Consider the following 24,186-nt stretch of genomic DNA (forward strand, 5'->3'; position numbering starts at 1 on the left):
CCAGCTACGTCATAGCTCTGCAGCTAGCCACCAGCTACCTCATCACTTTACGTCAGCTGAGGTCAGGGTTCTCCAACCTGCTTTTCAGTTTTCTGTGTTTGTTTACACCCAAAGTGTTGGCGGAGTGTGTGTGATTTATTTCTGATCAGATCATTTTCCTGGAGTGGGACTTGGAGCGTTTTTAGCTGTTTGGTGCCTCAGAGTTTGACTTATTTGGGAAATGGAGACGAGAAATGGTTAACAAACATCAGACAGGTGGGTATTGTCTGGATCTGTCATACAATAGAAACATAAAAGAATTCAAAATATGAGAGGATCTGGTCAAAGTTAAATGTCAGATATTATCTTGTTCATTATGAGCTGTTAAGACTTAACTGCAGAGCACAGATATTGACAGGTCCCGCACGATGATTATTCACATCCTGGATCAATGTCATAAGCATCTCAGCTCACCGGAGGAGGCGTTGAGTCAACAAATAGATTATTTGCTCATGATTAGAGGGTGAACGCTTCACAGATAAAGACAGAGAACAGTGTGGAAGCTCACCTGAGGCTGCGCTGCAACAGGAGGCAGCCAGAGATTGAGTTAGTTTAAAACTGTCACTCATTAACGGTTTAAAGTCTAAATCCAGCGCTGTGAATACAACTACAGTTTATCATACATGGATTTATTTCCAGCTGCAACAGTGAAATGATGAACAGCTTAATGAATTCATGAATAATTATAAGTCAACAATATGCACATGATTCTAGATAATATATACTTTTACTTCAGGCGCTTTCAGTATATTTTGGTGCTGTAATAAATGCAAACAAACATATATGCAAGTGTGTGTCGTTTACTTGCTAATATTGACTCATGGCCTTTTCATCCACATCACGGAGTATATTTTTACATACATGTTTTAATAATTTGTTCTTGGTTTTTCTGAGTAAGGATCGTTTCTGCAACACCAACAGAAAGCCCTTCATGTTCTTTATGTAACATCGTAATGTTTCAGTTATTGTCATGTTGGGATTGTGGTGGATGTGAGACTCCTGCAGAGACTCCAGCGTTCATGTTGAAGAAAAACGAGATGTCTCAACGCAAAACAACAAGAAGGGAGGCCCACAACACGCCTGTGTGTGGGAACTGATGCATAATTATGAGATAGGCCATCAAGAGGGCGACAGTTTGAAGGATGACTGAAAGAAAGAAGAGTGGGTGGAAGAACTGCGATGATTGTAGGCAGAAGGTGAGAAGTAGGAAAGGTGAAGATGCATTTTTTAATATTAGCCTCTGACAAACAACCTCTGTGTGATAATAATTCAAATGAATGAACTAATGAAAACTAAAGTAAAATCAGCAACATCTTCTCCGGAGACCAGCTGGAGCGAAACTGAACTGCAGTGATGAATCTGAACAAACCAAACCTCAGATTTCAGATACTGTTTATATGTTTGCTGATGACACACAGGTGCACTTATCAATGCTTAAATCTGCTGAAACAAAAGACTGAAGTCTGTCCACCTGAAGACCAGAATCTCCAAATCAGGACCGAAATCCTGGAATAGTTGCGCGTCTGAGTTTAGACGGAGGAAAACTTGCTCACGTGTTGGCGTTCAGCAGGTTCAACCACAGCAACGCGCACATTCACAAAACTGTGTTGCCTTGTTGTGTTTCAAAGGACAGACTTGAAAAATCCTTTCACTGGTTTAAAAAGCACGAGCGGACCGTGTTACGCTTCAGATGCGCTCGCACATTTCCGCAGGCTCAGTCTGCGCTCCCACGCTTTGTGGTGTGAAACGAACTTCCTGAACACCTGACATCAGACTGTGGCTTTATTTGTTGTACATTTCTATTTTTTCTTGTTCTGTCCTATATTTGATGTGTTTCCGCACGTTTTTAACTATTGGATGTTTGAATTAAGTTCACTAGACTCGCAGATCTTAATTTATTTGGATGCTGTACTTCATCCTTTGACTGATCTGTAATTTTACTGATTAATAACTGTTTGAAAAATGAAATGCAAACAAACTTTTATATTCTGTATTTTATTTTGAAATCCAGTTCCTGTCGGGTGTATTTGTCTGGTAGATTTGTGTCACACACACATTTGGCTTGAAAACTAAAGAACTAATTATAAAACACAGAATAATAATAATAAGTGCTGCCCCCGCGCGCAGGCCACTGGTGGAGAGGTGGCGGCGCTGAGGGGAGGGTGGGGGCAGCTTGGAGGGTGGAGTAATTCAGAGAATGCGAGACACTGCCCTCCCTCCCTCTCTCTTCACTCCTCCTCCTCCGGGTGGAAATTCATCCTTCAGGCTGGGTAGCGGACATTTGTGAGGAGGACGTCGGGAGTGCGGGACTCGGAGACCCGCGGTGGCAGCAGAACTTCTACCGCCGGGTTTGGTGCTCTGCGGCTTCTGAGCTCCGCGCACAGCGGTGCGATTTCCGTCTTGTGCTTTTCCGGTGGCTCTCAGCTCTTCTCGGTTCCTCGGATTTTTCCAGCTGCCGTGCCTCCCTCAGCTCCGGCGGTGTTCCACTCGGAGCTTTACGGACATCCGCCTCTGCTTCGTGTGCAACTTTGGAGATCTGACGCCGACACACGGCCCGGTTCGTCCGCTGCACTCCGGAGTGAACAGGAAGGAGGTAACCGGAGCTCCCCGTCGCCTCCTCCGCCACCAGCTCCGGTGTGACCGCGGCGGCAGCAGCGGAGAGGGAAGCGGGATTAATATCGGGAGGACCCGGACCCGCAGCAGCGCTCACGGTCAGTGTGTTCTCGGCTCTGTGCGTCACCGCGCGGCGGCTCGGCTTCCCGCCGGTGCTTCCGGTGTTTTTAAGTGTGAATATCGGTGCGTTCGGAGCGCGTCGGCTCCAGCACGCCCCGGAGCCCCGCGTGTCCTCCGTGTCCGCGGCTCGGGCTTCAGAACCGAACAGGTGCTTTTTAATTCGGGGGTTGGGGGGGCGCCTCTTTCTAAAACGCCTCTCGGTCACAGTCGGGCTCATTTTAGGCGTCATGTGAGGAACGCTGCCCCTGACGCGGACACGGCGCGGCAGTCAGGCGCAGCGTTCCTCGGACACTCGGACGGAGGCTGAGCGGCTCGCTGACCCGCCGGCTCCCCCGGGCTCCCCTGCACCCTCCCCGGGTTCTCTCTCTCTCTCTGCTGGGCTGGAAGTTGGCCGAAGTGCACCAGGCGCGTGAAAACGTGCCGGGCGGCGTGGACGCAAACCTCCACCTCATCAGCAGCTCCTCGGGACTGCGGGGTGAGCAGCGGGGGGAGAGGTGAGGAAGGTGCGCACCGCAGGGTGTTTTCGCCCGACTCTTCATCATTCCTCTCACGTCCTCTTCGCCATGGAGACGTTTGACAGTCTGCCGCGGCGCGGGGACGTCTCCTCTGACCGGGGGACGGCGGGGGGAGGGGGAGTGAGGGGGGCTCACACACTGCTCCGGTTCAGTGTTGCTGGACTCATCAATCAGTCTGTTAATATTCACGTCCTTATGAAAGCAGAAATTTCCTCCTGAAAACTGAATATTTTCGCTTTATATCTAAAAAGTGGCGCTTCCATGACGTCATTTTCTCACCGGTGAACGGTCTTCTGGTCCGAGCTGATCAGTAGCTGCGGTTTTCGTGAATTGCGTGCAGAGGTTTTAACCACAGGACGTGATTGGCTGCTTCACGCCAGCGGAGCAGGAGCGCGTCCGCGCGCTGCTGCTGGACCCCGAGCGGCGCGGGCTCTGCGCTCCGTGCACAGCGGGTTCATTTCAGACACTCTGCTGATCCTGCTGACCTCTGATCTGCTCCAGTTATCTGTTCAACTTCTTCACTCTCAGCTTTCTTCATGGTTTTTTCTTCAAAGTAATGTGGCCCCTCTGCTTCACGGGCCCTAAATAAATGAAGGGGCTGTGCTGTTCGGTAATGGGTAATTTGGGGGGTTTTGAGCGTCCCGTGGGTGCTATTACTCTCTGTCTGAAGCAGGAGCAGGCCTGGAGGTCCACCTGTTTTCCTATTACCACCAATGGAAGTAGATCAATACCTCCTCAGTACATCACCATGGATCCTGTTCTCTTCTATTCTGTCGAGGCTTCAGTGACGTAAATCAGCAGAGCTGCAGCTGAGCACACTGTGTGTGTGTGTGTGTGTGTGTGTGTGTGTGTGTGTGTGTGTGTGGTGTGTTTTGTACACATGCTGACTTTAATCCTTCACACTGAGAACAATGTTTGTTTCCGTCTGAGAGCCCGAGCTGATCAGCGTCATGGTGGCGATGAGTGTGTGTGTTTCTACACCGGACTGTTAATTTGTTCACTCTGTGTGTGTGTGTGTGTGTGTGCTGACTCTGACGTCCAGCTGTGAAAGTGTGTGTGTGCCCATCGTTTGCTGCTTTCCTTCCACGTGAGGCCGTTTTGTGGACACTGTGGATGAAAGTCGTCTTATTAGGCGATGATCAGATACATGTTTCAGACGTCGATACACAAAAACGAGGCGTTCACTGACACGTCGCCATGCTAGTAAACAAAATGCAATGATGTGAGTGGGTGATGGGTTCTGCGGTGGGCCTGACTGTGGGTGATGGCAGCCTTTCAGCCTGCTCGTGTGTCTGTTAGATGCTGACTGAGCTCAGTCACATTTTTAAATGTCTTGTTTTGTTTAGCAGTTTAACAGCTGCTCACCATCGTACTGGACAAAGAAAAGTGGGAATATTGAACGTTTTCTCTGTGGAAAGGCTTCAGTTGGATTTCTGTAGCACCGCCACACTACAGGGAGGGGGGGGGGGGTGCTGTGTGTCATGACTTCATCAGGTTTAATACTTGATTTGTTTCCTCTTTCAAACATGAAGATGAAGTAGTAGAAACGTGGACGTATCTGTGAAGATGCAGAAGCTGGCCGTGGTTCTCCACCTTCGAAGGGTGGAGTTCCCGTGTTTCTGGCCTGAGAACGCCTCCGCGTCTCCCCAGGAGAGCTGAGGGAGGGCGGGGTGATGCCCGTGTGGGAGTAACGTCGTTCCTTTGGTCCTGGGCTCTGGTTGTTTGGGATTCGCACCCCAGACTGTTTCTGGCTCACAGGAGCGCCACAGGCATGTTTATCTACAGGAAGCTGATGTCAGCAGTTTTCCTGTGGGGGTGTGGCTGCTTGCCCGTGTTGCTCCTGTAGGAGGGGAGTTGCTGGGGTTGGGTTATCAGTGATTCGGCTGCTGTCGGGTTTGGTTTAACTTTAAAAGAGGTCGTAGATGCTGACCAGTGACCTGCTGCTTGTCAGGTCCAGATGTGGACTCCTGGTGCTGAGTTGTTTCAAACGCAGTCAGATGTTCACATGAAAAAAGGCCAAACTGTCCCCGAGCTCTAAAGAGCAGATCAGTGCTCCGGCAGCTGAAGTAAATAACCTCATCTCATCTTCTGATGAGACGCCACTCGCACTCTGAGCCGTCATCGGTCTGTCGGAGAGCTGCAGCGGCACGGCGAGGTGAGAAACGTCTTGACGTCTCTGTCAGCATCGGGGGAAAGATGCCTTCCTGCTCTCCGGCTGCTCCTCGTCACATTGTCTCTGCGCTGACCCGTAAGGGCGAGCGTTTGCCCCCCAGCCTTTGTTACAGACGCTCTTTGGGCTTGAATGACCTCTCGGAGCTGCTCGATGATGAGTCTGATAGATGTGGGGCAGCTTCGTGGTTGGCCTGCTGTGGGCTGGCCCACTGAAACAAAGCCTGCTGGCCAGTCTGTGAGGTTTGGAAAGGAAACCCTGGAATTCCACTTTGAGTTTGGGGCTCTACCCCCCCCCCCCCCCCACAATGCTTACATAAGCACTAATGTGCTGAGTAACTTCAGACCAAGGGGCAACCTCTGGAGCAGAGAAATGAAGGCGGTGTGCAAACCGCAGTTCCTCTAACGCTCTCCTGCAGCGAGCCCGTCTCCGTGGCCTCCCGTGTGAAAACGTCCGACTTTACAGGGGGAATAAACATGTTTACAGCCGCTTCAGCCTCTCTGGATAGCTTCTCCTTCATAACAGCTCTGAGTGGGGCCATCTCTTATTTTTATTTATAAGTCGTCCACTGCAGGAGCTCCTGACTGCTTTACGACCCCCTCCTGCGTCGCAGCTGCCCGGCGCGGCGGTGCACGGGACGTTTATGCAAAGATAAACCTCGCAGGCTTTTCGTCTTTGTTTCTGTAAATCTGACAGCAGCAGTGGTTCAGCCAAACAGAGTCGGCCACACTCCCCTTCCTCCCCTTCCTCCTCTCGCAGCGTTTCTTCTGTCTGAGCGAGTCCCCATCTCTGAAATCAATATCATCCAAAATAGGATCGAGTTCTCGTGTTATGAAAAGCCTTGTGCATCTACAGGATGATGAGTCTAATCTTTGGCTCCCTGCTTTTCAAACTTTTGGGTTACGAGAAGGAAATTTTTCTATTTTTGAAGCTTTGGGTTGAAGCTAAAGAAAACGCTTGCACGCTGTGGAATAAGCCCGCTCTATCACGTCGGAGATGAGCTTGAGATCCTTTAGGCGCGTTCCCTCCTCCTGAGCTCTCGTGGGCTAAAATAGGGGGATGAGGCATCCCGAGTGTTCCTGTGCCCACAGCTGACTCCCCTTCTGTCGCTGTGAGTCACGCTCTCGCCACGACTCGAACACCACTTGTCGACGCGCGTTTGTCAGAACTCGAAAATAAAACGGTCATGAGATGTTTAAAGAGCCTCGCGGGCTTTAGGAGGCGTGGGACGGCGAGGGCTATTCTTAGCCTGAGATAACAACGGGGCTTCGGTCGGCGAGCAGATCGAGGGGTGCGAAGCGGCCGAGCGCTGCTGGTTTCAGACACCGGCCTGCAACCCAACAGGCCCGCTGCTTCGTCTCCAGCTGCTTCCTTTGTCATTAACAGTCACAGCTTTCATCCGGCGTAAGCGCTTCATCGGGCTTACGGCGTTCAATGCAGATCCCGTCAGTCTGTCAGGGCTCACGGGGAGTTTCCTCCGTCTTCAGCTGCTGAAATTCCCACGGACGGAAGATCATTGTGGTTAATTTCAGCCGCAGAGCGAGAAAACGTGTGTCGGTGACTGTAAACGTTCACAGCCATTCGAGTCGACTTAACACTTTTGGATATTTCCGAACGCTCGCTCGGAATCGCATCAACACCCCAATCAACACCTGTCAGCTTTAAATAATCAGCACTGGAGTTGCTGGAGTTCGGCTGGAAGTCATTTTATTTCCTGCTCGCAGGATTAATCGATCCTGATGCCTCTAATATCATCAGAGAGGAGCTGCGGTGGGGCGATGGTGGCAGGAGAACTCGTTCGTCCGTCCACGGCGAGCTCATCTGTGCGGATGCTCGCTGACTAATGTCACACATGCTTGAAGCGAGGGCCTTGTTGACCTGGCAACAGGAAGAATCCTCCACCGTCCTAAATGAGGAGGACGCCCCCCTCAGGGGGAGGAGCTGCCCAAAGCTTGTGCTCATAGATCAGCGTAGGACTGCCTTCGCACTCTGCTCTCGCTTCGCCGTGGCGCATTGCTACAGCAGAGATGCTGTAGATGCTTAAAGTCCTTCACTTGGGGCGGCCACCCCTCCTCCCACGCTACAGCCACCACCTCGGGGTTGGACCTGACTACGACCTCACATCGTAGTCAGGTCACACTTGGCTGGTGACGATCTTGTTTGTTACTGCAGCTTCACTTAAGCCCTGCGTCCCCCCCCCCACGATCTGCCACAGCTCACGTTAATTTCCTGCTTTTCTTATTTGCTTTCGGTCGATTTGCAGTTTTGCAAACAAAGCAAAGCGTGGCGTGGAATCGATGAGCCTTATCTTTCAGAGCTTTAGTTGTAAATGAGTGGCAGACGTCCACAGGTGAGTAAATTGTCCCCTGAAGCCTGGTTGTCACGTGCACGTGCGGCTCTGCGGATGCACGGTGGCAGCTTCTTGCAAATCTGACGTCGGCTGCTGCTGCAGAGGAAAGCAGAGCCGGTCATTGAGCGATGCTCAGCGCGGCGCTCGGGGCTGTAGTTGCTGATATGGATCCGTTTTAGAGCTCAGCAGGGGGCAGAGGTCGATCTTGTAGTGCCGCCTCGGCGCTCGTACCTGTGGAGCGTTTGGATCAGCTGCCGACGTGCCTCATGAACATCAGAGGTCAGAATCAGCTCCTTACTTCCTTCTGTTTGCCCGGTTGCCGTGGCAGCAGCAGATATCCCCCCTCCCCGTGTGTGCTGTGTCACACTTCTGATTTGGGAGGAGAGAAAACAGGGTGGCAGTTCAGTAATTAGTTCTGGAGCATTAACTGCTTATCAGTGGGCGCTTTTATTAGCCCCCCTGTTTTGGCTGGTTAGCCTTCTGGACACGGAGCCAAATGGCGCTCCAAGTTGTCCGGTCAACCATGGAGGAATTCCTCCGCCGTGCCAGAACCCTCGGTGCCGGGAGAGGACCTAATTGTGATTCGAAATCGGTGTCGACACAGCGGCCGCACGCTGCTGCGTGATTTTCACCGTCGAGATGGAGTCTGATTAGCTGAAATGCTTCCAGCGGCGAGCAGATAGAGCGACCGGAGCCTGGGTGGTGCCGTTTGATTTGCTGGGCCAAGCGTTTTGTAACCATCAGCTCGACCCGGCTGGGGTTGGGGCTGCTTTTTGTTTCACAGAGCAGAAGAAATAAAGTCTGAAACTCGATAGATTTGCTGTTTTTCTCCAAACTGATGAGAAGTCTTAAAGGCTGCGAGGATCATCGTGTATGTGGATGTCAACAGGAAACACCAGTTTACATGAGATACCGGACAGTTTCACAGCGCGTTCATGTTGAGCAGTTTTTAAATCCATAAAGAAAGAAGAGTGTGGGAGATGCGGACCTTTAGCCCACACAGGTCAAAGGTTAATGCTTCAATATTAACTGGACAGATGCACATGGACTCAGAATTTATGTGATATTGAATATTTGTGGGTCACTTCCTGTCTTCCCTCAGTGCTGACCCATCTGGAGCGTCCAATCCTTTCATAGGATGGATGGAATAATTTTATTTCCAACATGTAAACATAACTGAAAACTTAACTTAACTTAAAAACATCGAGTTTTCATGAAATACACAATGTTTAGCAGAAGTTTACACTTTTTCTGTTCCCGCCCCTTATTTTATATTCCAGTATTTACAAATCAACATTCAGAATATGACTTTATACAGTCCACACATGTTTACTATATACAGTCTACACTCATAAACTCAGCACTCTGTGGTTAACACCCACTATGTGTAATATTTGAGATACAGTTTGTCGTCCAAACAGAAGCTTCCAGTTAGGGCTGCACGATTTTGCATAAAATGAGAATCACGATTTTTTTGCTTAGAATTGAGATCACGATTCTCTCACGATTTTCTTTTCCAGTATAAATATTTATTGCACTTATTAACTGCACATCAACTTCGTAACAGTTGAGACTGAACAAAAAAACAATAAATAAACATAAAAACAACAAATGTCTCACGTTTTGTCGTTGCCGCAAAATGTTGTACTGCTTGAAATTGCGTCTCCACCGTTGCTCGACACTGCGTGTATAGAGCAGGTAGCGCAACAATAGAAAAATAGTTGCGGGACGGCACTGTGTAGCGTTTGTCTAGCGTGTTGATCATTTTCCTAAATCCCTCGTTTTGCACAGTGTTGATGGAGCCATATCTTTGGTCAGGTGATAAGTGATAGCCTCCGTAATTTCTTTGTGCCTGCGGGAGTTCGACGGGTATAGGGAAGCGCTGTATAAGGTTCCCGTTATTGATGTTTGGGTGGTTGACCGGGACGGATTTTCTCCTGTCACTTTCTCGTCATCCCTGACGTGCTCTCCGTTGTTTTTTCCTGCTAATTTTAGCAGCTAGCTTCTGTATCACGTGGTATAAGGCTCCGCCCTCGTCACTTGTTGAGCAGGAAGAGTGAGCGCTTGTTTTCATGCAGAGTACGTCCCGGATCAAAATGTGGTACAATCGTCGTCTTTTTTTTCTTTTTTTTAAATCGTTGTCATTTGGAAATGAGATCGCACATAAGTATGAATCGAGATCGCGATTTTCAGGTGTTCGGTCTGGTTTTAGCCTCATGCTAAATCAGCACGTGTTCAGAAAGTAGAAGATGTTCCATTTCAGATGAAACCGTCAGAAACACTTTCATGGGAAACGTGAGAAGTTTAGTGTAGTTTGTGGTCTGTCCACTCGCCCTGATCACAGAGCATCAGTGAGACGTCAGAGTTTCTCATTCAGGCTGGAAAACATCAGTGAAAACAGGGGATTGTAACCCAACCATGGATGGGACGCCACCTGGTGGATGTTTCCCCAGCACTGCTGTCCAACGATGAAAGTTGAGTTTAATAAAAGCGTTTCTTCTTCTCTGCCGCTGATCTTCAGATTTTCTGTTTCTTGGAGCGACATCGGTCAGGTTTCCATTCTCAGGCTGCGGTTTCATGACGTGCAGTAGATCTTAGCGAGGTGCTGGAAACAGACTCACATGTGTGGACACGTTGCTTCAGGAATCCAGCTTCCGCCATGGAGTGCTGCCCGTTAGCTGGGGGGGCATAAAAGTGCCAAACAGACACAAATGTTTGAATGAACTGTTTTACTTTGTTGACGATGTCTGTGATAGCAATGCGCCGAAATAAAAGAAGATAAGCGCTTGTTTGCTTATCTCGCGTGTTAAAAAAGAGCCTGTTATCAGGCATGTGCTGCTGCTTTGGAGACGATTTGCATGCTTTATTATTAAAAATTAATGAGTGTGGTGCAAGTGTGGAAGTGAAAGAGACTCGGGAAGCAAAGAAATGACACATGAAGAGGAAAAGCAGCATTTTTCACATTTGTCTCCGGCGGTGGAAACACATTTCCTCTGATGGATTTATGCTGCTCTTTTTTTTCTGCTGTGCTCCCTCTCAGAGCTTTTTTTGTATTAATATGAAAGCTGCACAAAATTAATATTTTGGACACAAAAGGAGCTGGCCTGCTTTTAAAATGTCAGCTCTTTTCTTTTTTCTTGAGATGGGAAACAAACGTCTAGTCGCACAATTTCTCTTTTTTTGGGGGGGGTTTGATTTTAAAAACAACATCAGAGCGACACGCCGAGCTCTGACTGTGGCGTGTTGCTCCACACCGATCAGGGATTCATTGATCAAACAACCAGGAGAGTCATCCATAATGGAAACGATCATTAGCTCCATCCCCGAATAAAGATTTAGAAATGAGCTCCACCTCTGCGAGTTACAGCAGCAAGATGCTGATTACACACTGATGCATGATTAATGATGAGCTAATGACACAACGCGACTCTCAGCGCGACCGTTTCCCTTCATCGAGGTCGCCGACTTCAATTAAATTAGTCTGATTACACCTCAAATTTTGGCTTTAGTTTAAAAGGTGTGTGTGTGTGTGTGTGCGTGTGTGTGTTGTTGACTCAGGCAGACAGCTCGGCCCTTCCACCTGGCCCGGAGCTTTTAAAGCATCAGCGACAGACAAATACAGCCGGCCGAGGAAATGAGACGTGAGAGAAGCTGACATGTTAAATCTAACAGTCAAACACCACCCGGCCGGCTTCACACCTGCCCCTCTGTGTGTGTCTGTGTGTGTGTGTGTGTGTGTGTGTGTGTGTGTGTGTGTGTGTGTGTGTGTGTGTGTGTGTGTGTGTGTGTGTGTCTGTGTGTGTGTGTGTGTGTGTGTGTGTGTTTTGTGCAGTTGGTTTCTGAATAGGTGACTTTACTGTAGGGGTGGGGAAAAAATGGATACTGTGTAGCATGGTGATATTTTGTTTCTAATAATGTATGGATACAGGGACAGCAGAAATCGATACTTTGTTACAAAAAGGTTTTTGTGCTCTGACTTCAGAGCATGTTGATCCTTTTTCTGAGCAAGAATCCTGACATTCCTTCACTGTCCAAATGTGTTTAATAAACATGACAGTTTACTTATTTTAATTTAAGACATGTTTTATTTTAATTAAGTTTAAAACTTTTTTATTTCATGTAAAATTATATTTTGTTTTAATTTACTTTCAAATTCTTCAGTTGCTGAAGGGGCTGCATAGTTTTCATAAACTGCATAGTTCAGAATAGCTATAATTGTACCAGATGGTTGATTCAGTTAAGTTGGACTAGACTGTAATACAAACCGTTCAGTTTGTCAACAATCAAACTGAAATGAGAGAAAGACTGAGTGTGAGACTTTGATATTAGAGAAAATGATGATTGATAAAGTTTACCTTTATGTACAGAATCTGAATATCGCAAAATATTTTTAAAAAATTGCAATAATATCGTATCGTGGGATGTATGGTGATTCCCACTTCTAGTTTACTGGCGTGAATTCAAATGTGTGCACACTTGCATACATGCATGCACACACGCAGGAGTAAAGACTGCAGACTGCAGAGATGCATTCTTGCAGGAGGAGAAGAAAGACGCAGCATTTAAACGTCTGTTTGCGTGTTCTGTGATCAATTCTTCAGTTGCAGCGACGTTTGGATGAACATGTCAGTTAATTGGCTACAAACTCCTGGAAATGTTCAACTCTCAGCAGAGAAAACTGAAAAAATCTGTTGCTGGTTGTTCTTAATAATCACTTCAGCATTATTGCTATTAGTGCGTTAGTGCTGCAGTTAATGGTTATTATGCTTGAGACTCAATTATTTCTCTCAGATAATCAGATTAAGCTCCTCAGATCCTGATGATGGCTTCTTCTCTCTGATCAACAATCACAGTAAAGTCAGATTTATTCTTGGCAACAATACCGGAGTTAAAAACACTCGGAGAACAAAAGCTCTCAGCTCGGCTGCACAAACGACAGCAGTGCAGGCTGCAGTCATTAGTGCGCATTAAACATCTTTAATATTCACAAATGAGGCTGATGTGAGGAAAGCCACCAGCTTTTCTACTGATGGGTATCAAACACAAAGATTATAACTAAAAGATAAAACGGTAAACTCACGTCACAGGCGTGATGGGTAATTCCTAACGTTTCCACAGATTGTATTAAACATCTGGACTGTGGTGTCAGTCTGCACCCCAACAGGTGTGACCACACTGCTGTCGGCTCTCTGCGCCCCCCTAAAAGCTTTAAAATATGCATCTGAACAATGAGAGGTGCACGGCGGTGCCACGCCAAAAGCAGAAGGTCGAAGTTAGAAGCTTGAGCTTCCTCTGCAGGGCGTCTGGGCTCAGCCTCTGAGGTGAGGAGGCTCCTCCTCCACATCAAACAGATCCAGCTGTGGGGGGTCAGCAGGACCTCCCATGGGGGTCGTTTCGGGGATGTCCAACTGGGACCCTAAGGGCAGACCAGGACCTGTGGATGGATTAACCAGGAAGGCGAACCCTCGATGTTGCACATCGGCGTCCATCGCAGTTCCACCGTCACATGTGCGTGACACGGCGGCAGCCTGTGATGAAGACCAGGTGTTGGTCTGAAACCAGTGACTGAATGGCTTCAAAGTTCATCAGTAATATTTTTGGCTAAATTGTTTTAACTTTATCAGGTTCGTCGATTCTTTACAATCTGCTTTTGCGCGTCTCCGCCAGTGAACGCCGCCACCGCTGCCTGATATTTCCTGGATAATCCACTTGTGTGATAAACACAAATTTGGCGGCGACTGCGGAGACATTGAGTTTCAGATACATCCAGAAGCTTCCAGCTCTGTTAAAGGAGTGCTTCGCATTTCTGCAGCAGGAAGTAAACATGAAATGTGTCACGGCGGATGAATGCTCATCTCCGAGCCTATTTGCAGATTTGTGTAACGGATCAGGATGTCATGACTCACCCATTCATCCAGTTATTCGCCCTCCTTTTCATCCACCCACCCTCCCGTCTATCCACACACTCATCCACCCATCAAGCTGTTTATTCTCTCCACCCATTCATCCGTCAATCTGTCTTTTATGACAGGCAGTCATTCAGGGGACGAGCGCTGCCGTCTGCCACCTCGCTCTGATGATTCACGTCCTGGAGACGCCGCGGTGGCGGTGCACGCGCTCGGCGTGTTTGTTGGCGGGGGGCGGGGAGGGAGGAGGAATTTGGGAATGACAGTGGATGTAGTAATGGGATGAGCTGATTTATTAGGACTGCAGAAAGGCACGGCGGAGGGTGAGACGGCGAGAGAAATGGGGTTAATGGAAAGCCGTGGCGTGAGAGCGGCAGAGAAAATGAGCACAGAGGTGGAGGATGGGTGGAGGTGGTGACAGCAGGAGGATGGGTGAGTCGAGGAAAATTACACGAGGGAGCAGATTATTGCCTTTGAGCATCCTTCCGGCGCTGCGGACCTCAGGAGGACGGTATTGTTGACGTCGCTGCCGCTTCAGAGCGTTGGACTCTGATTGGCCGATCGCCTTCAAGGGCAAACAGACTGCAGGTGGAGCTCACACCCAAACTCCCCGCTGTTCGCGATGTGGCGGCGGAGTCTTATCGACGCCTCACATCTTGCCGACTTTCAGAGAAAGTTTAAAGCAGTTTATCAGATCTAAGAATCATCTGAAGACTTTTATTGGAGGCTGAAACCTTTGCAGGAGTTCAAACTCAAATATGTCTGAAGATGCGGCCGGCGGCGGGATAAACCGGGGCTGACGTCTCGGTTTATTGGGTTCTCACATTTGTTGAGGCCTGAATAAAGTTCAGGATGATGATGACTTCTGTCTGCTGCTTGATGTGGTCGAAATTGAGGCACGGAGTCCGAGACGACGCAACCCGAAGACTCTTTTATTCATCTTGAATCAAAGTGAACCAAACAACACGTCGGAGCTTTTAGAAAGTTAGAAAACTGTAAAGGAAAGAGTTGCGCTTGATTTGTACACATCGAGCGCAAAGGTTAGCTTCAGGATGATGATCTCTGCTGACGACAGGAAATGAGGGCGGTCCAGCTGCTTGTAGATGTTATGGTCTCTCTTTGTCTGTAAGGTTGGGTTTATGAAACCTGTTCTCCATCATGTGATGTGATGTTGGTATTAAATGGTGCCTTTACTGTCAATCTGCATCTTCTCAACTTGTTTTTAATTGCCTGAAGTCACGACCTTTGTTCAGGATGAGATGTTTCTCATCGTCCTTTTGGTTTCCTCCAGTTCAGAGAATCGGAGACGGAGCCAGTCGTATTTGGGAAGGAGTGTCCCACTCGAGTATGTGAAGTTATCGTGGCACTTATTAATCATTCAGAGTTTAAACACTCTGTTTGCTCATAACACAGAGGTCTCGACTGTCACATTTCTTGGTCCATTGTTTACGCTTTACTGCTCAAGTTAACGATGTCTTATCTAAAAGGATTGCTCTGAATTTTAAGAGTTATCTGTACTTATGAATTCAAATTTCACCTGTTTCCTTCTACACACCTACAAGAAGAAAGTTGACTGAAAGAGGTGGAGCTAAAACGCCTGCACTGACACTCAGTATAAACCAAAGAAGGATTATTTTGAGTGGTGACTCATGCAAAGCTGCTCTAGGAGAGTCCAAGAATAAAAACGCAAAGCAGGAAATGAGCAGAACCGGGCCCATCCGGCTTCTGCGTCAGGTTCAGACTCAATGTTTTTGTGTCCTGGTAGAGCTGGGCGATAGAACGATAACGATGTGTACTGCGAAATAACTTTTTCTCGATAGAAAAATTAAACTATTGCGATAGACCTCACCGCTCTTGTCCTCTTAAAAAAAAAGAAGAACAGCCAATCCAAATTAAGTAGCGCAGAGCCGAACCAATCACAGCCGCAGCGTCACGTCACGTGACTTGTTACGTACCGCACATGTGTATTTGTTTGGGAAGCAGCCAGCCGCCGTGCCGCCCGGGTAATGGAGGAAATGAGTGTGCCGACTAGAGAAAAATCAACCGAGAGCGTGACCGAAGGTTAGCGAAGAGAAAACAGATGATGGTTCCAACGCCGGAGAGATTGTTGAACGGAAGAGCCACAGAAGCTCCGTAGTGTGAAGGTATTTCTGCTATTTCAAGTCTGACAAAAACAGAGTAGCCGCACTGGAAATTGTGCCGAAAGCAAGTCTGGAAATAATATAAAGCGGTGCATGCTCAATCTCTGACTGGAAGCGCTAAATCGTCATCCGGCTTTTGTCGACTAAAGTAACTGTTAAAACTGTTTGAAAAGCTCAGCTATACAACAAGGAGAGATCGAGAATTTCCTTTTAGTTCTCAGTTTATTTGATATCGACAAAAGTTAGTCAATTGTGTCTGTTCTTCTGTAAAACAAACTAAGATTTATTTCTAGAATTAATATTTTGTTTCTAAGTGGAATTGACAATTTAGTAGTTTTGTTTGTTCTGTTTTGAAACTTAAACGCTTTAGCGGCTGCCTTTTGTGTAGTTTGCAATATTTGCCTTTATTTATCTGAAAAAGTCTCATGTTCCTTAAGTACATCTACCCTGTTGAACTTATTATGGGAAATAAATATTTAAACCAAAACAAGCTGCTGATTATTTCACATTTTACTTGTGAGCAACGGCACATTTAAATCTTACAAATATTGTTATTTGGCTTATATCGTGATATATATCGTGATATATATCACGATATATATTGTGATATATATCGTGATATATATCGTGATATATATATCACGATATATATATCACGATATATATCACGATATAAGCCAAATAACAATATTTGTTGATAGGATATATATCACAATATATATCGTGATATATATCATGATATATATCGTGATATATATCATGATATATATCGTTATCGCCTGAAATGAAAAAAACATATTGTGATATGAAAAATCTTATATTGCCCAGCTCTATATCCTGGCGTCACCAGTGGTGGATACTCACAACCCAAAAAAGTCCCTCTCATACCATCCCAGGAATATTATCCTGGGATGGTATTCCTATACTGAGGTAAACGACAGCTGTTGCTGGGGGGATGGAGCCGGTAAGGATAAAACTGGAGAGGAGAAACATGAGTGTGAGAGTCTGTTCAGACCTCAGGATAACGGTGATATTTAGCGTCACGTACAGCAGCGAATGTTGTACATCCAACAATCGGCTGTCTGTGTGGAGGGATTGCCGGCAGCAGACGTACTGCTGCATGCAGAGATAGCTGCTCGCTCCTGCCCTAATGACTCCCCCTCTCTCTCTCTGCCGGCTGAAGTGGGTCTCTTGAAGTGCAGTCCTGTACATCCCGATAGCGCAGAGCAAACAATGGATGTATTGGCCGTGCTAGTGAGGGTGTTAGCATCTCAGAATAACAACGAGTCGAGAGAGGACGCTCCGGTTGAATTACTGCACTTCAGAGAAAATCCTCGCCGTCTCTTCCTGCTCTACGAACAAACACGGCGCAGCCCAGCAGCCCGTCTTTGTCTTTACTTTTAAATTAAAGAGGGCAAAACAGATGCTGATTAGTTTTCTTTCCACTTGGTAAAATTAGATCTGCTCCAAGAGCCAGAACTTTATTCATGCATACATATCTGCTAAGTACGGCAAGCAAAAAGCAAGGGTTCATACAAACAAGCAGAACGTTTAAAAGTCTGCGTGGTTTCTTTGAGGGGGGGTTTGCATGCTTCACTGTGCAGGGTTGTGGAGCTCATCCTGAACGTTCAAACAGAATTCATATCATTCCAGCCGAGCTGTGCTGATTACAGGCCCGGCTCTGCAGAGGCTCAACACCTGGTTTGAGGTGAACTTAAAGAGGAGCTCTGCCGTATATCCACCTGATGTCTCAGGACTTAAACGCGGAGCAGATGACGGCAGAGCGCCTTCAAGTTTAGTTTCTCCTGAGATCTTAAAGCACTTTGAAGGTTCCAGAAATGTCCCAGGTGATTGCTGGTGTGTTTTTTGGAGGTTTTACTGTCATTTTTGTGCCTTCGCTCGTAATCATAAATTTTTAGCCATTATCTAAATGTTCATTTTCTGGATTTTGCATAAAACAAAGTCAAATGGTTGGCGTGAAATCCTCGATACGTGCCCCGTGTGTGCAGAGGACTTAAAGAAAGCCGAGCTTCATATCTCAGATCCTCCAAACTGTCACACTATAAGTAACTGAACCCAAATTACACTCCAATAACTTTGCAGACGGCACAAATTGCCGACTTTGAATGAAGCCAGCGTGAACGTCGTTGTTTTATGAAGCACTCTGCAGTTTTATGACTTGTTTTCTTCAAGCTGCAGGCAGCCGTCACCTACAGTTAAGAAACTCTTTGTGAAATTAGGTTTTCCCTTTTATTAAAAAGAGACGCATACAGCTCAGTTGGATTGGATTTAAAAAGGCTTCATTTTGTTGCTCACGTGGCAATCTGCAAACACAAACACCTGAAGTAAATACACGAGGGGACGGGGGGGATCAAACAAAATGAAGGCACAGATTTCAAACCCACCGACTGCACATTTACTCTCATTTTAAAATTACTCATTTCCACCTCCGTGTTTTCTTCTTGGACTCTTCTAGAGCAACTTTGCATGATTCATAGTTCAACATAATCCTTCTTTATCCCGTCCTGGTCATTCAGCCAATCAGTTCATCCTCTGTCTGACCTTGTAAACATGCAAATATCCATCCTTGATGACATCATGCAGAGCCAAGCGTAGAAAAAAACTGCTAATCTGTCTGAAGGTGACGTCATTATTAGAAACTTTGGCTGTGTTTGAGCAGCAGGTATTTGACACGACCTCGTGTGTCTGAAATGTGAGACCTCTGCATTTAGTCTGCCAGCAAACATGCCGAGCATCCTTTACATCCTGAACAAACTGCTGAGGTTTTAGAAAACTACTTTCTTATCATTCAAAGCTTAAAAAGAAAGAGCACCGCCCAAAAAATTAAGTCAAATGACTGCAAATTGCAGCTGGCTCCAGCTCGTATGTCTTTGAACTGAGGAAGTCATCGTTCGAGAGCCCGGCTGCTCGGCCGTCGCCGCTATGTTTGAGCTCGAACTCGAGCAAAGGTTCCAACCTGCGGTAAAGAATCGGTGAGCTTGAGCTCGGGGTCTTTAAATGATTCGAAAGACAGACGAGGATTCATAGTGTTAGTCGAACCTTTGGTCTCAAAGTCTGTCCTCAAGCACATGGAGCATTTAAAGTCCTTTTGTGCCTCTGCAATGGGCAGATCCTTCAACTCGGTCATTACTTTTGGGCAGAAATGACAGATCTGGTGAATCGAGCGGCCGGTGAGCTCCGATTGTTTTAATGTGGCCAAAAAAACTAACGACGTGGATTCTGGCACACATCAGTTCAGTCATTTCCTGCTGTTCTCCCTCAGGAAGCTCAGGACGTCACAGTAGATTAACCCAGTGTGTGACGGGAAACTCGCCCAGTAATGAATGTGAAAGCATTGACGTTGATAGACCTGCTCCCACGTTCTTCCTTTGGTACAGGAGATGCAGTGATTTAATTTAAGACTCTGCGGCTCTTTGGAGTTTCTTGTTTTGACTCTTTCTTCGTGTTTTACTGTTATTCCATCTTCTCCACGTCAGTCGGTCAGGCCTTCAGCTGCTGCCATTACAAACCCTTTTTTCTGCGGAGCATCTAAATCTCCTGATGTTCAGGCTCGAGCCTTCAACCTCTCAGTTAGTGCCAGGCGCTGCCTTCTCCGCGTCCTTCCCTTTAATGTTATCAGTTTCTCCTGTTTGTGGGCGCTTATTACTTTTTATTTCTTTGATAACAAAAGTGCAACGTCACCTTCACAGAACCTTCTGCGGCACAGTGCTCTTAAATCAAAGCACGCCGAAAGTCTGCAGAGAAGATCACATTTTAATTGACTGATTAGCATCAAAGAGGCTTTTTTTCCACTTCACACAGAAGCTGCACAAAGACCGAAGTTGTTGATGTGATCCAAAGACCAAAGTAGAGACAGGAGAGCAGAATAACCAAATTACCAACCTTGAATTGTCTCTTTTTAGTTTTTACCTGCACGTCCGAGTTTTGAGCCTTTGTGTTGCAAGTCCGTCTTTCTTTTCCTCGTTAATATTCGGGTGTTTTCAGAGATGAGCTGTGCTCTCACACCTCCTCTAACCTGTCAGCGGCGTGCAGTCATGGATGTATCAGCGCCGATGGCGTGTTCTCGTCGTTTAGAGGGATTTCAGGTTTGATTCCTCACGACATTTACCCAAGTTCGTCCGCGGCGTAGCGTCCGTAACATCCGGCGCTGAGAGGAAAAACAAAAATGGAGTGATAAATATCAGCTGGCTCTCGCTCCATTGGGCTGAGATAAATTTAGTAGACGGGGGGCATCTTTAACCTGGCGAAAAAATAAAAATCCACAACGTGGTGCCTTTAAAACCCTGCCAGCCAGTTGGAGGTCACATTGCTCGGGCTGTAAGGCTATCAGCCGTGGCCCGCTATTATCATGGAGATAAAGAATGGGGCCTCGAAGCTGAGACGTCTGCAGTGACCGTGGAGCGAGCGAGGGGAAGGGAGGTGGACGAAGATACCGTCTGGCTGCAGTGAATTATGTCCTTTGGAAAAAAAATTAAAAATTACCGGCTGGCAGAAATGTGAGTTAGCGGGCGAGCGAGCGGCGCTCTGGCCGTGTCGCCGAGAGTACAACAAGCTGCACTCGTGAGTGACTCAGGAACACGCTGACAGGCTGATGGAGTGAATGAGTTGCTCGAAAGCTTCCAGCAGATTGAACAAATGAATAAATGTTATTGATCACGACCTGCTGCCTTTGATTGACAGAAAAGTCGATTTTTGATTGATTTCTCGTTGTTTTTGGACACAACTCACATTTCTCTGGGATACACTGAAACATTAAAAACACCTCCTTCATGTTGTCTAGAAACCGAACGAGCTCTAACCCGCTGGGCCGCAGAGGCGGGAGGGTTGGGTGGTTGGATAAATGTGCTTGCTGTCTTTGTTTCCCAATAAATATTGTGAATAAGTTCCTCATTTGGTGGATGAACTCCAGCTCCACCATCTTGGACTGCTGCTGGGAGCGCTGGCGACTTCTCCTAGCAGAAACAAGTCTCCACCTGTTAGAGGTTCTGGTTCGATTTGGCTGCACAGCAGAACGAGACTAATGTTGTCCACTGCAGTCCAAGACGGTGGAGCTGGAGTTGGACGAGAGACTTGAAACAGCTGGATGGCACCGAACGGTGACCTGAACACAGGGAAGCATGATGGGAAGGAGTGGTGCTAGCTGGCTTGCAGCTTTAAAAATAAGAAAAAGAGGATTATACATTCAAGTCATATCAAATAGTTATTGTAATAATTTTAGCTCTTCATTTCCACGAGCTTTGGTGGAGGCTCTGTTGGGTAAGCCATCTGCATGTTGGCTCGTCTCCATCACTCACATAATCAGGCCCCATCTTATCTTAATGACCTTGTAGTACCATATCACCCTATTAGAGCACTTCGCTCTCGCTCTGCAGGCCTACTTGTTGTTCCTAGAGTATTTAAAAGTAGAATGGGAGGCAGAGCCTTCAGTTTTCAGGCCCCTCTTCTGTGGAACCAGCTTCCAGTTTGGATTCAGGAGACAGACACTATCTCTACTTTCAAGATTAGGCTTCAAACTTTCCTTTTTGCTAAAGCATATAGTTAGGGCTGGACCAGGTGACCCTGAATCCTCCCTTAGTTATGCTGCAATAGATGTAGGCTGCCGGGGGATTCCCATGATGCATTGAGTTTTTCCTTTCCAGTCACCTTTCTCACTCACTATGTATTAACAGACCTCTCTGCATTGAATCATATCTGTTATTAACCTCTGTCTCTCTTCCACAGCATGTCTTTATCCTGTCTTTATACGCTCACCCCAACCAATCACAGCAGATGGCCCCGCCCCTCCCTGAGCCTGGTTCTGCTGGAGGTTTCTTCCTGTTAAAAGGGAGTTTTTCCTTCCCACTGTCGCCAAAGTGCTGCTCATAGGGGGTCATATGATTGTTGGGTTTTTCTCTGTATCTATGAAGCGCCTTGAGGCAACTTTTGTTGTGATTTGGCGCTATATAAATAAAATTGAATTGAATTGAATCACTCTGATCATTAACAGCTTATGTTATGTTTGCACATCGAGGCCACCTTCATATTAAAGCTTCTGTTACCAGTTTGACTTTTAGCAGTTTTTCCAGTTTATTCAGGTCTCCATGAATATTCAGTGAAACAACTCCCCAAATATGGGATAAAGTTGTTGTCGTCTTCTGTTGTTGTGTCAGTTGCTGGTGTGATGCTGGGCGACTGAAACATTTGAGCTCAACTCTAATTTCTGATCCTTTGGGTTGTTTGTGGCACGGATTGGTTCATCCATCCATGGTTGAATGAATAAATTGGTATTTATGGGCATCTTTGACCTACAGGTGGACGGTGACACAGGTGGTCTGCTAGCTTCGCCTGAACTGGTCCTCTGGTCTGTGTTTGTGCTGTTGGAGCATTTTTGATGACATCATCTGACCAATAATATGGCTGCTGTGAGGTCACTGTACTAACAGGATCTGAGCTCCAGTTTTGGTGAAGAAAATTCATATTTTTGGATGTTACTGAGCAGGTATCTGTAACGTGGTCCTGGTATTTATGTGTATCCCACAAAGGTGCTGCAATGCAACAAGAGAGCCGATGCTTTGTCCTTCACCTATCAGCGGCTGTTGGCAAAGAACTCTTTCCAAGTGACCTCCTTAACTCTGCAAACAGGAGCTGCTAGCAGAAGCTGTTATTGTTGCCAATTTAACATAATGTAACCACAGACAAAGAAAAGGGGAGGAGTTAAGCTGCAGAAACATCATTCTGCCTCTGTGCATGCCCTACGGCATTATGGGAAGTGCAGAAGAGTAATAATAGGAGTGTCAAAGATCTGTTGATATAAAGTGACACTGCGTTTGCAGGTCTGTGTGGTAATAAAAGCAGATTTTTATATTGTCTCTCGGTGCAAAAGCGTGCAGCTCGTTCTGTAAGTAACGATGCACGGCACGCTTGGCTAATAATACTTGTGTAAATAAAGAGAGAGGAGGGGAACAGCCCGGGGGTTTACATGAGCGTGTATGCAGCAGGCTGGCTGTCTGCGCTGTTGCCTGTGTATTTATAACTCGGCAGTGGAAGCCAGATAGGACAGGCACGGAGATGAGAATTGATGACCTGCATCAGCTGGGGATGGGAGGAGATTCCTATCACTGCAAACTCATCGCACACTGATGCAGGTAACCACACAAACATGCTGTGTGAGCGGAAACCGACGGCGTACGCACAGGAAACGCCGTGGCTGCTGCAGTAAGAAGGTCACTGCGGCGTGTGTGGAAGCGAGAGCTGTATCGTCAGGCGTGTACCTGCTCACAGCTGACCCAGATTGGGCCCGTTTTATGTTTGTGGAGGAGGAAGGAGACGTGTTTGCAGTGCGGAGCTAAATGGAGCCTGTCAGAGGCGTGAAGCACCCGAGGGCTCGTCAGTTTGGGAGTCCACCGTGTACCTGACCCGCTTTAACTAACCCAGAAAGAAAGTAGAGCCTCGTACATCAAAGTATGTTTACAGGTAAATATGTTAATACCTCCCTTAGCTGGTCACCAGGTTTAACTAGCTGACAGCCACTGAACTTTCAAAATAAGAGCAAGAAGCTCTTTTCTTTGACTTTCTCAAAGTAAACTTCAGTGCAAATATCTCGAGCATCACACGTTTTTTAATCATTTTGTTTGTTGCCTCCCATCGTTTCTCTGCAGCTCCTGACCCTCAGCCGGAGGTTTCTTCTTCTTCTTCAGCCACTGAACTTTCAAAATAAGAGCAAGAAGATCTTATTAATAGTGATCACAAATTAATTTCTTTGACTTTCTCAAAGTAAACTTCAGTGCAAATATCTCGAGCATCACATCGTTTCTCTGCAGATCCTGACCCTCAGCCGGAGGTTTCTTCCTGTTAAAAGGGAGTTTTTCCTTCCCACTGTCGCCAAAGTGCTTGTTTATAGGGGGTCATGTGATTGTTGGGTTTTTCTCTGTGTTGTGATTTGAATTGAAAATAGATGTTAGATGACATCAGCTGTTTAACGTCTGATCCGTAGAAACCAAAGAAAACGAGGTTGTTGTCGCTGACCTGCAGAGCCGTCGTCCCTCTGCAGTAAAAGCCCCGCCTCCAGAAGGCGTCGTGCGTCCAGCGAGTGCTTTTGTTTAGTCTGCGTGCAGCAGGAAAGTTTGTTCGTTATTACTTTAATGGTGCAGTCTGTATGATTCCTCTGAAAAACAGATCGTTTGGCAAATTCGAGCAAATTAAGACCTGCTGCGCCGTGTGCTGTTTGCCTCTGTTTTCTTGTAGAAGAGCAGCCTGAGACGTTTACTCAGCCCTGGATGAATGACTCCCTCTAAAGGTTGCACTAAATTCATAAGTCACAGCTCTCCTTAAA

General features: G+C 46.8%; 1 protein-coding gene and 1 long non-coding RNA gene across 2 annotated transcripts in view; both read left to right on the forward strand.

Annotated features, from left to right (window-relative positions):
- Positions 1-2,225: 2,225 nt before the first annotated feature.
- The window catches only part of dag1 (dystroglycan 1), a 58,671-nt gene continuing 36,710 nt past the window's right edge, over positions 2,226-24,186 (forward strand). Inside the window, exon 1 of the mRNA XM_085160393.1 lies at positions 2,226-2,750. The gene's annotated coding sequence lies outside the window, so the exon portion shown is untranslated. The remainder of the gene's footprint in view (positions 2,751-24,186) is intronic.
- Positions 16,569-24,186, forward strand: part of LOC146517749 (uncharacterized) — a 50,105-nt gene continuing 42,487 nt past the window's right edge. The window contains exon 1 of the long non-coding RNA XR_014874213.1: positions 16,569-23,740. This is a non-coding gene — a long non-coding RNA (uncharacterized LOC146517749). The remainder of the gene's footprint in view (positions 23,741-24,186) is intronic.

Source organism: Neolamprologus multifasciatus, chromosome 5 (assembly GCF_963576455.1).
Source record: "Neolamprologus multifasciatus chromosome 5, fNeoMul1.2, whole genome shotgun sequence".
Taxonomy (NCBI): Eukaryota; Metazoa; Chordata; class Actinopteri; order Cichliformes; family Cichlidae; genus Neolamprologus; species Neolamprologus multifasciatus.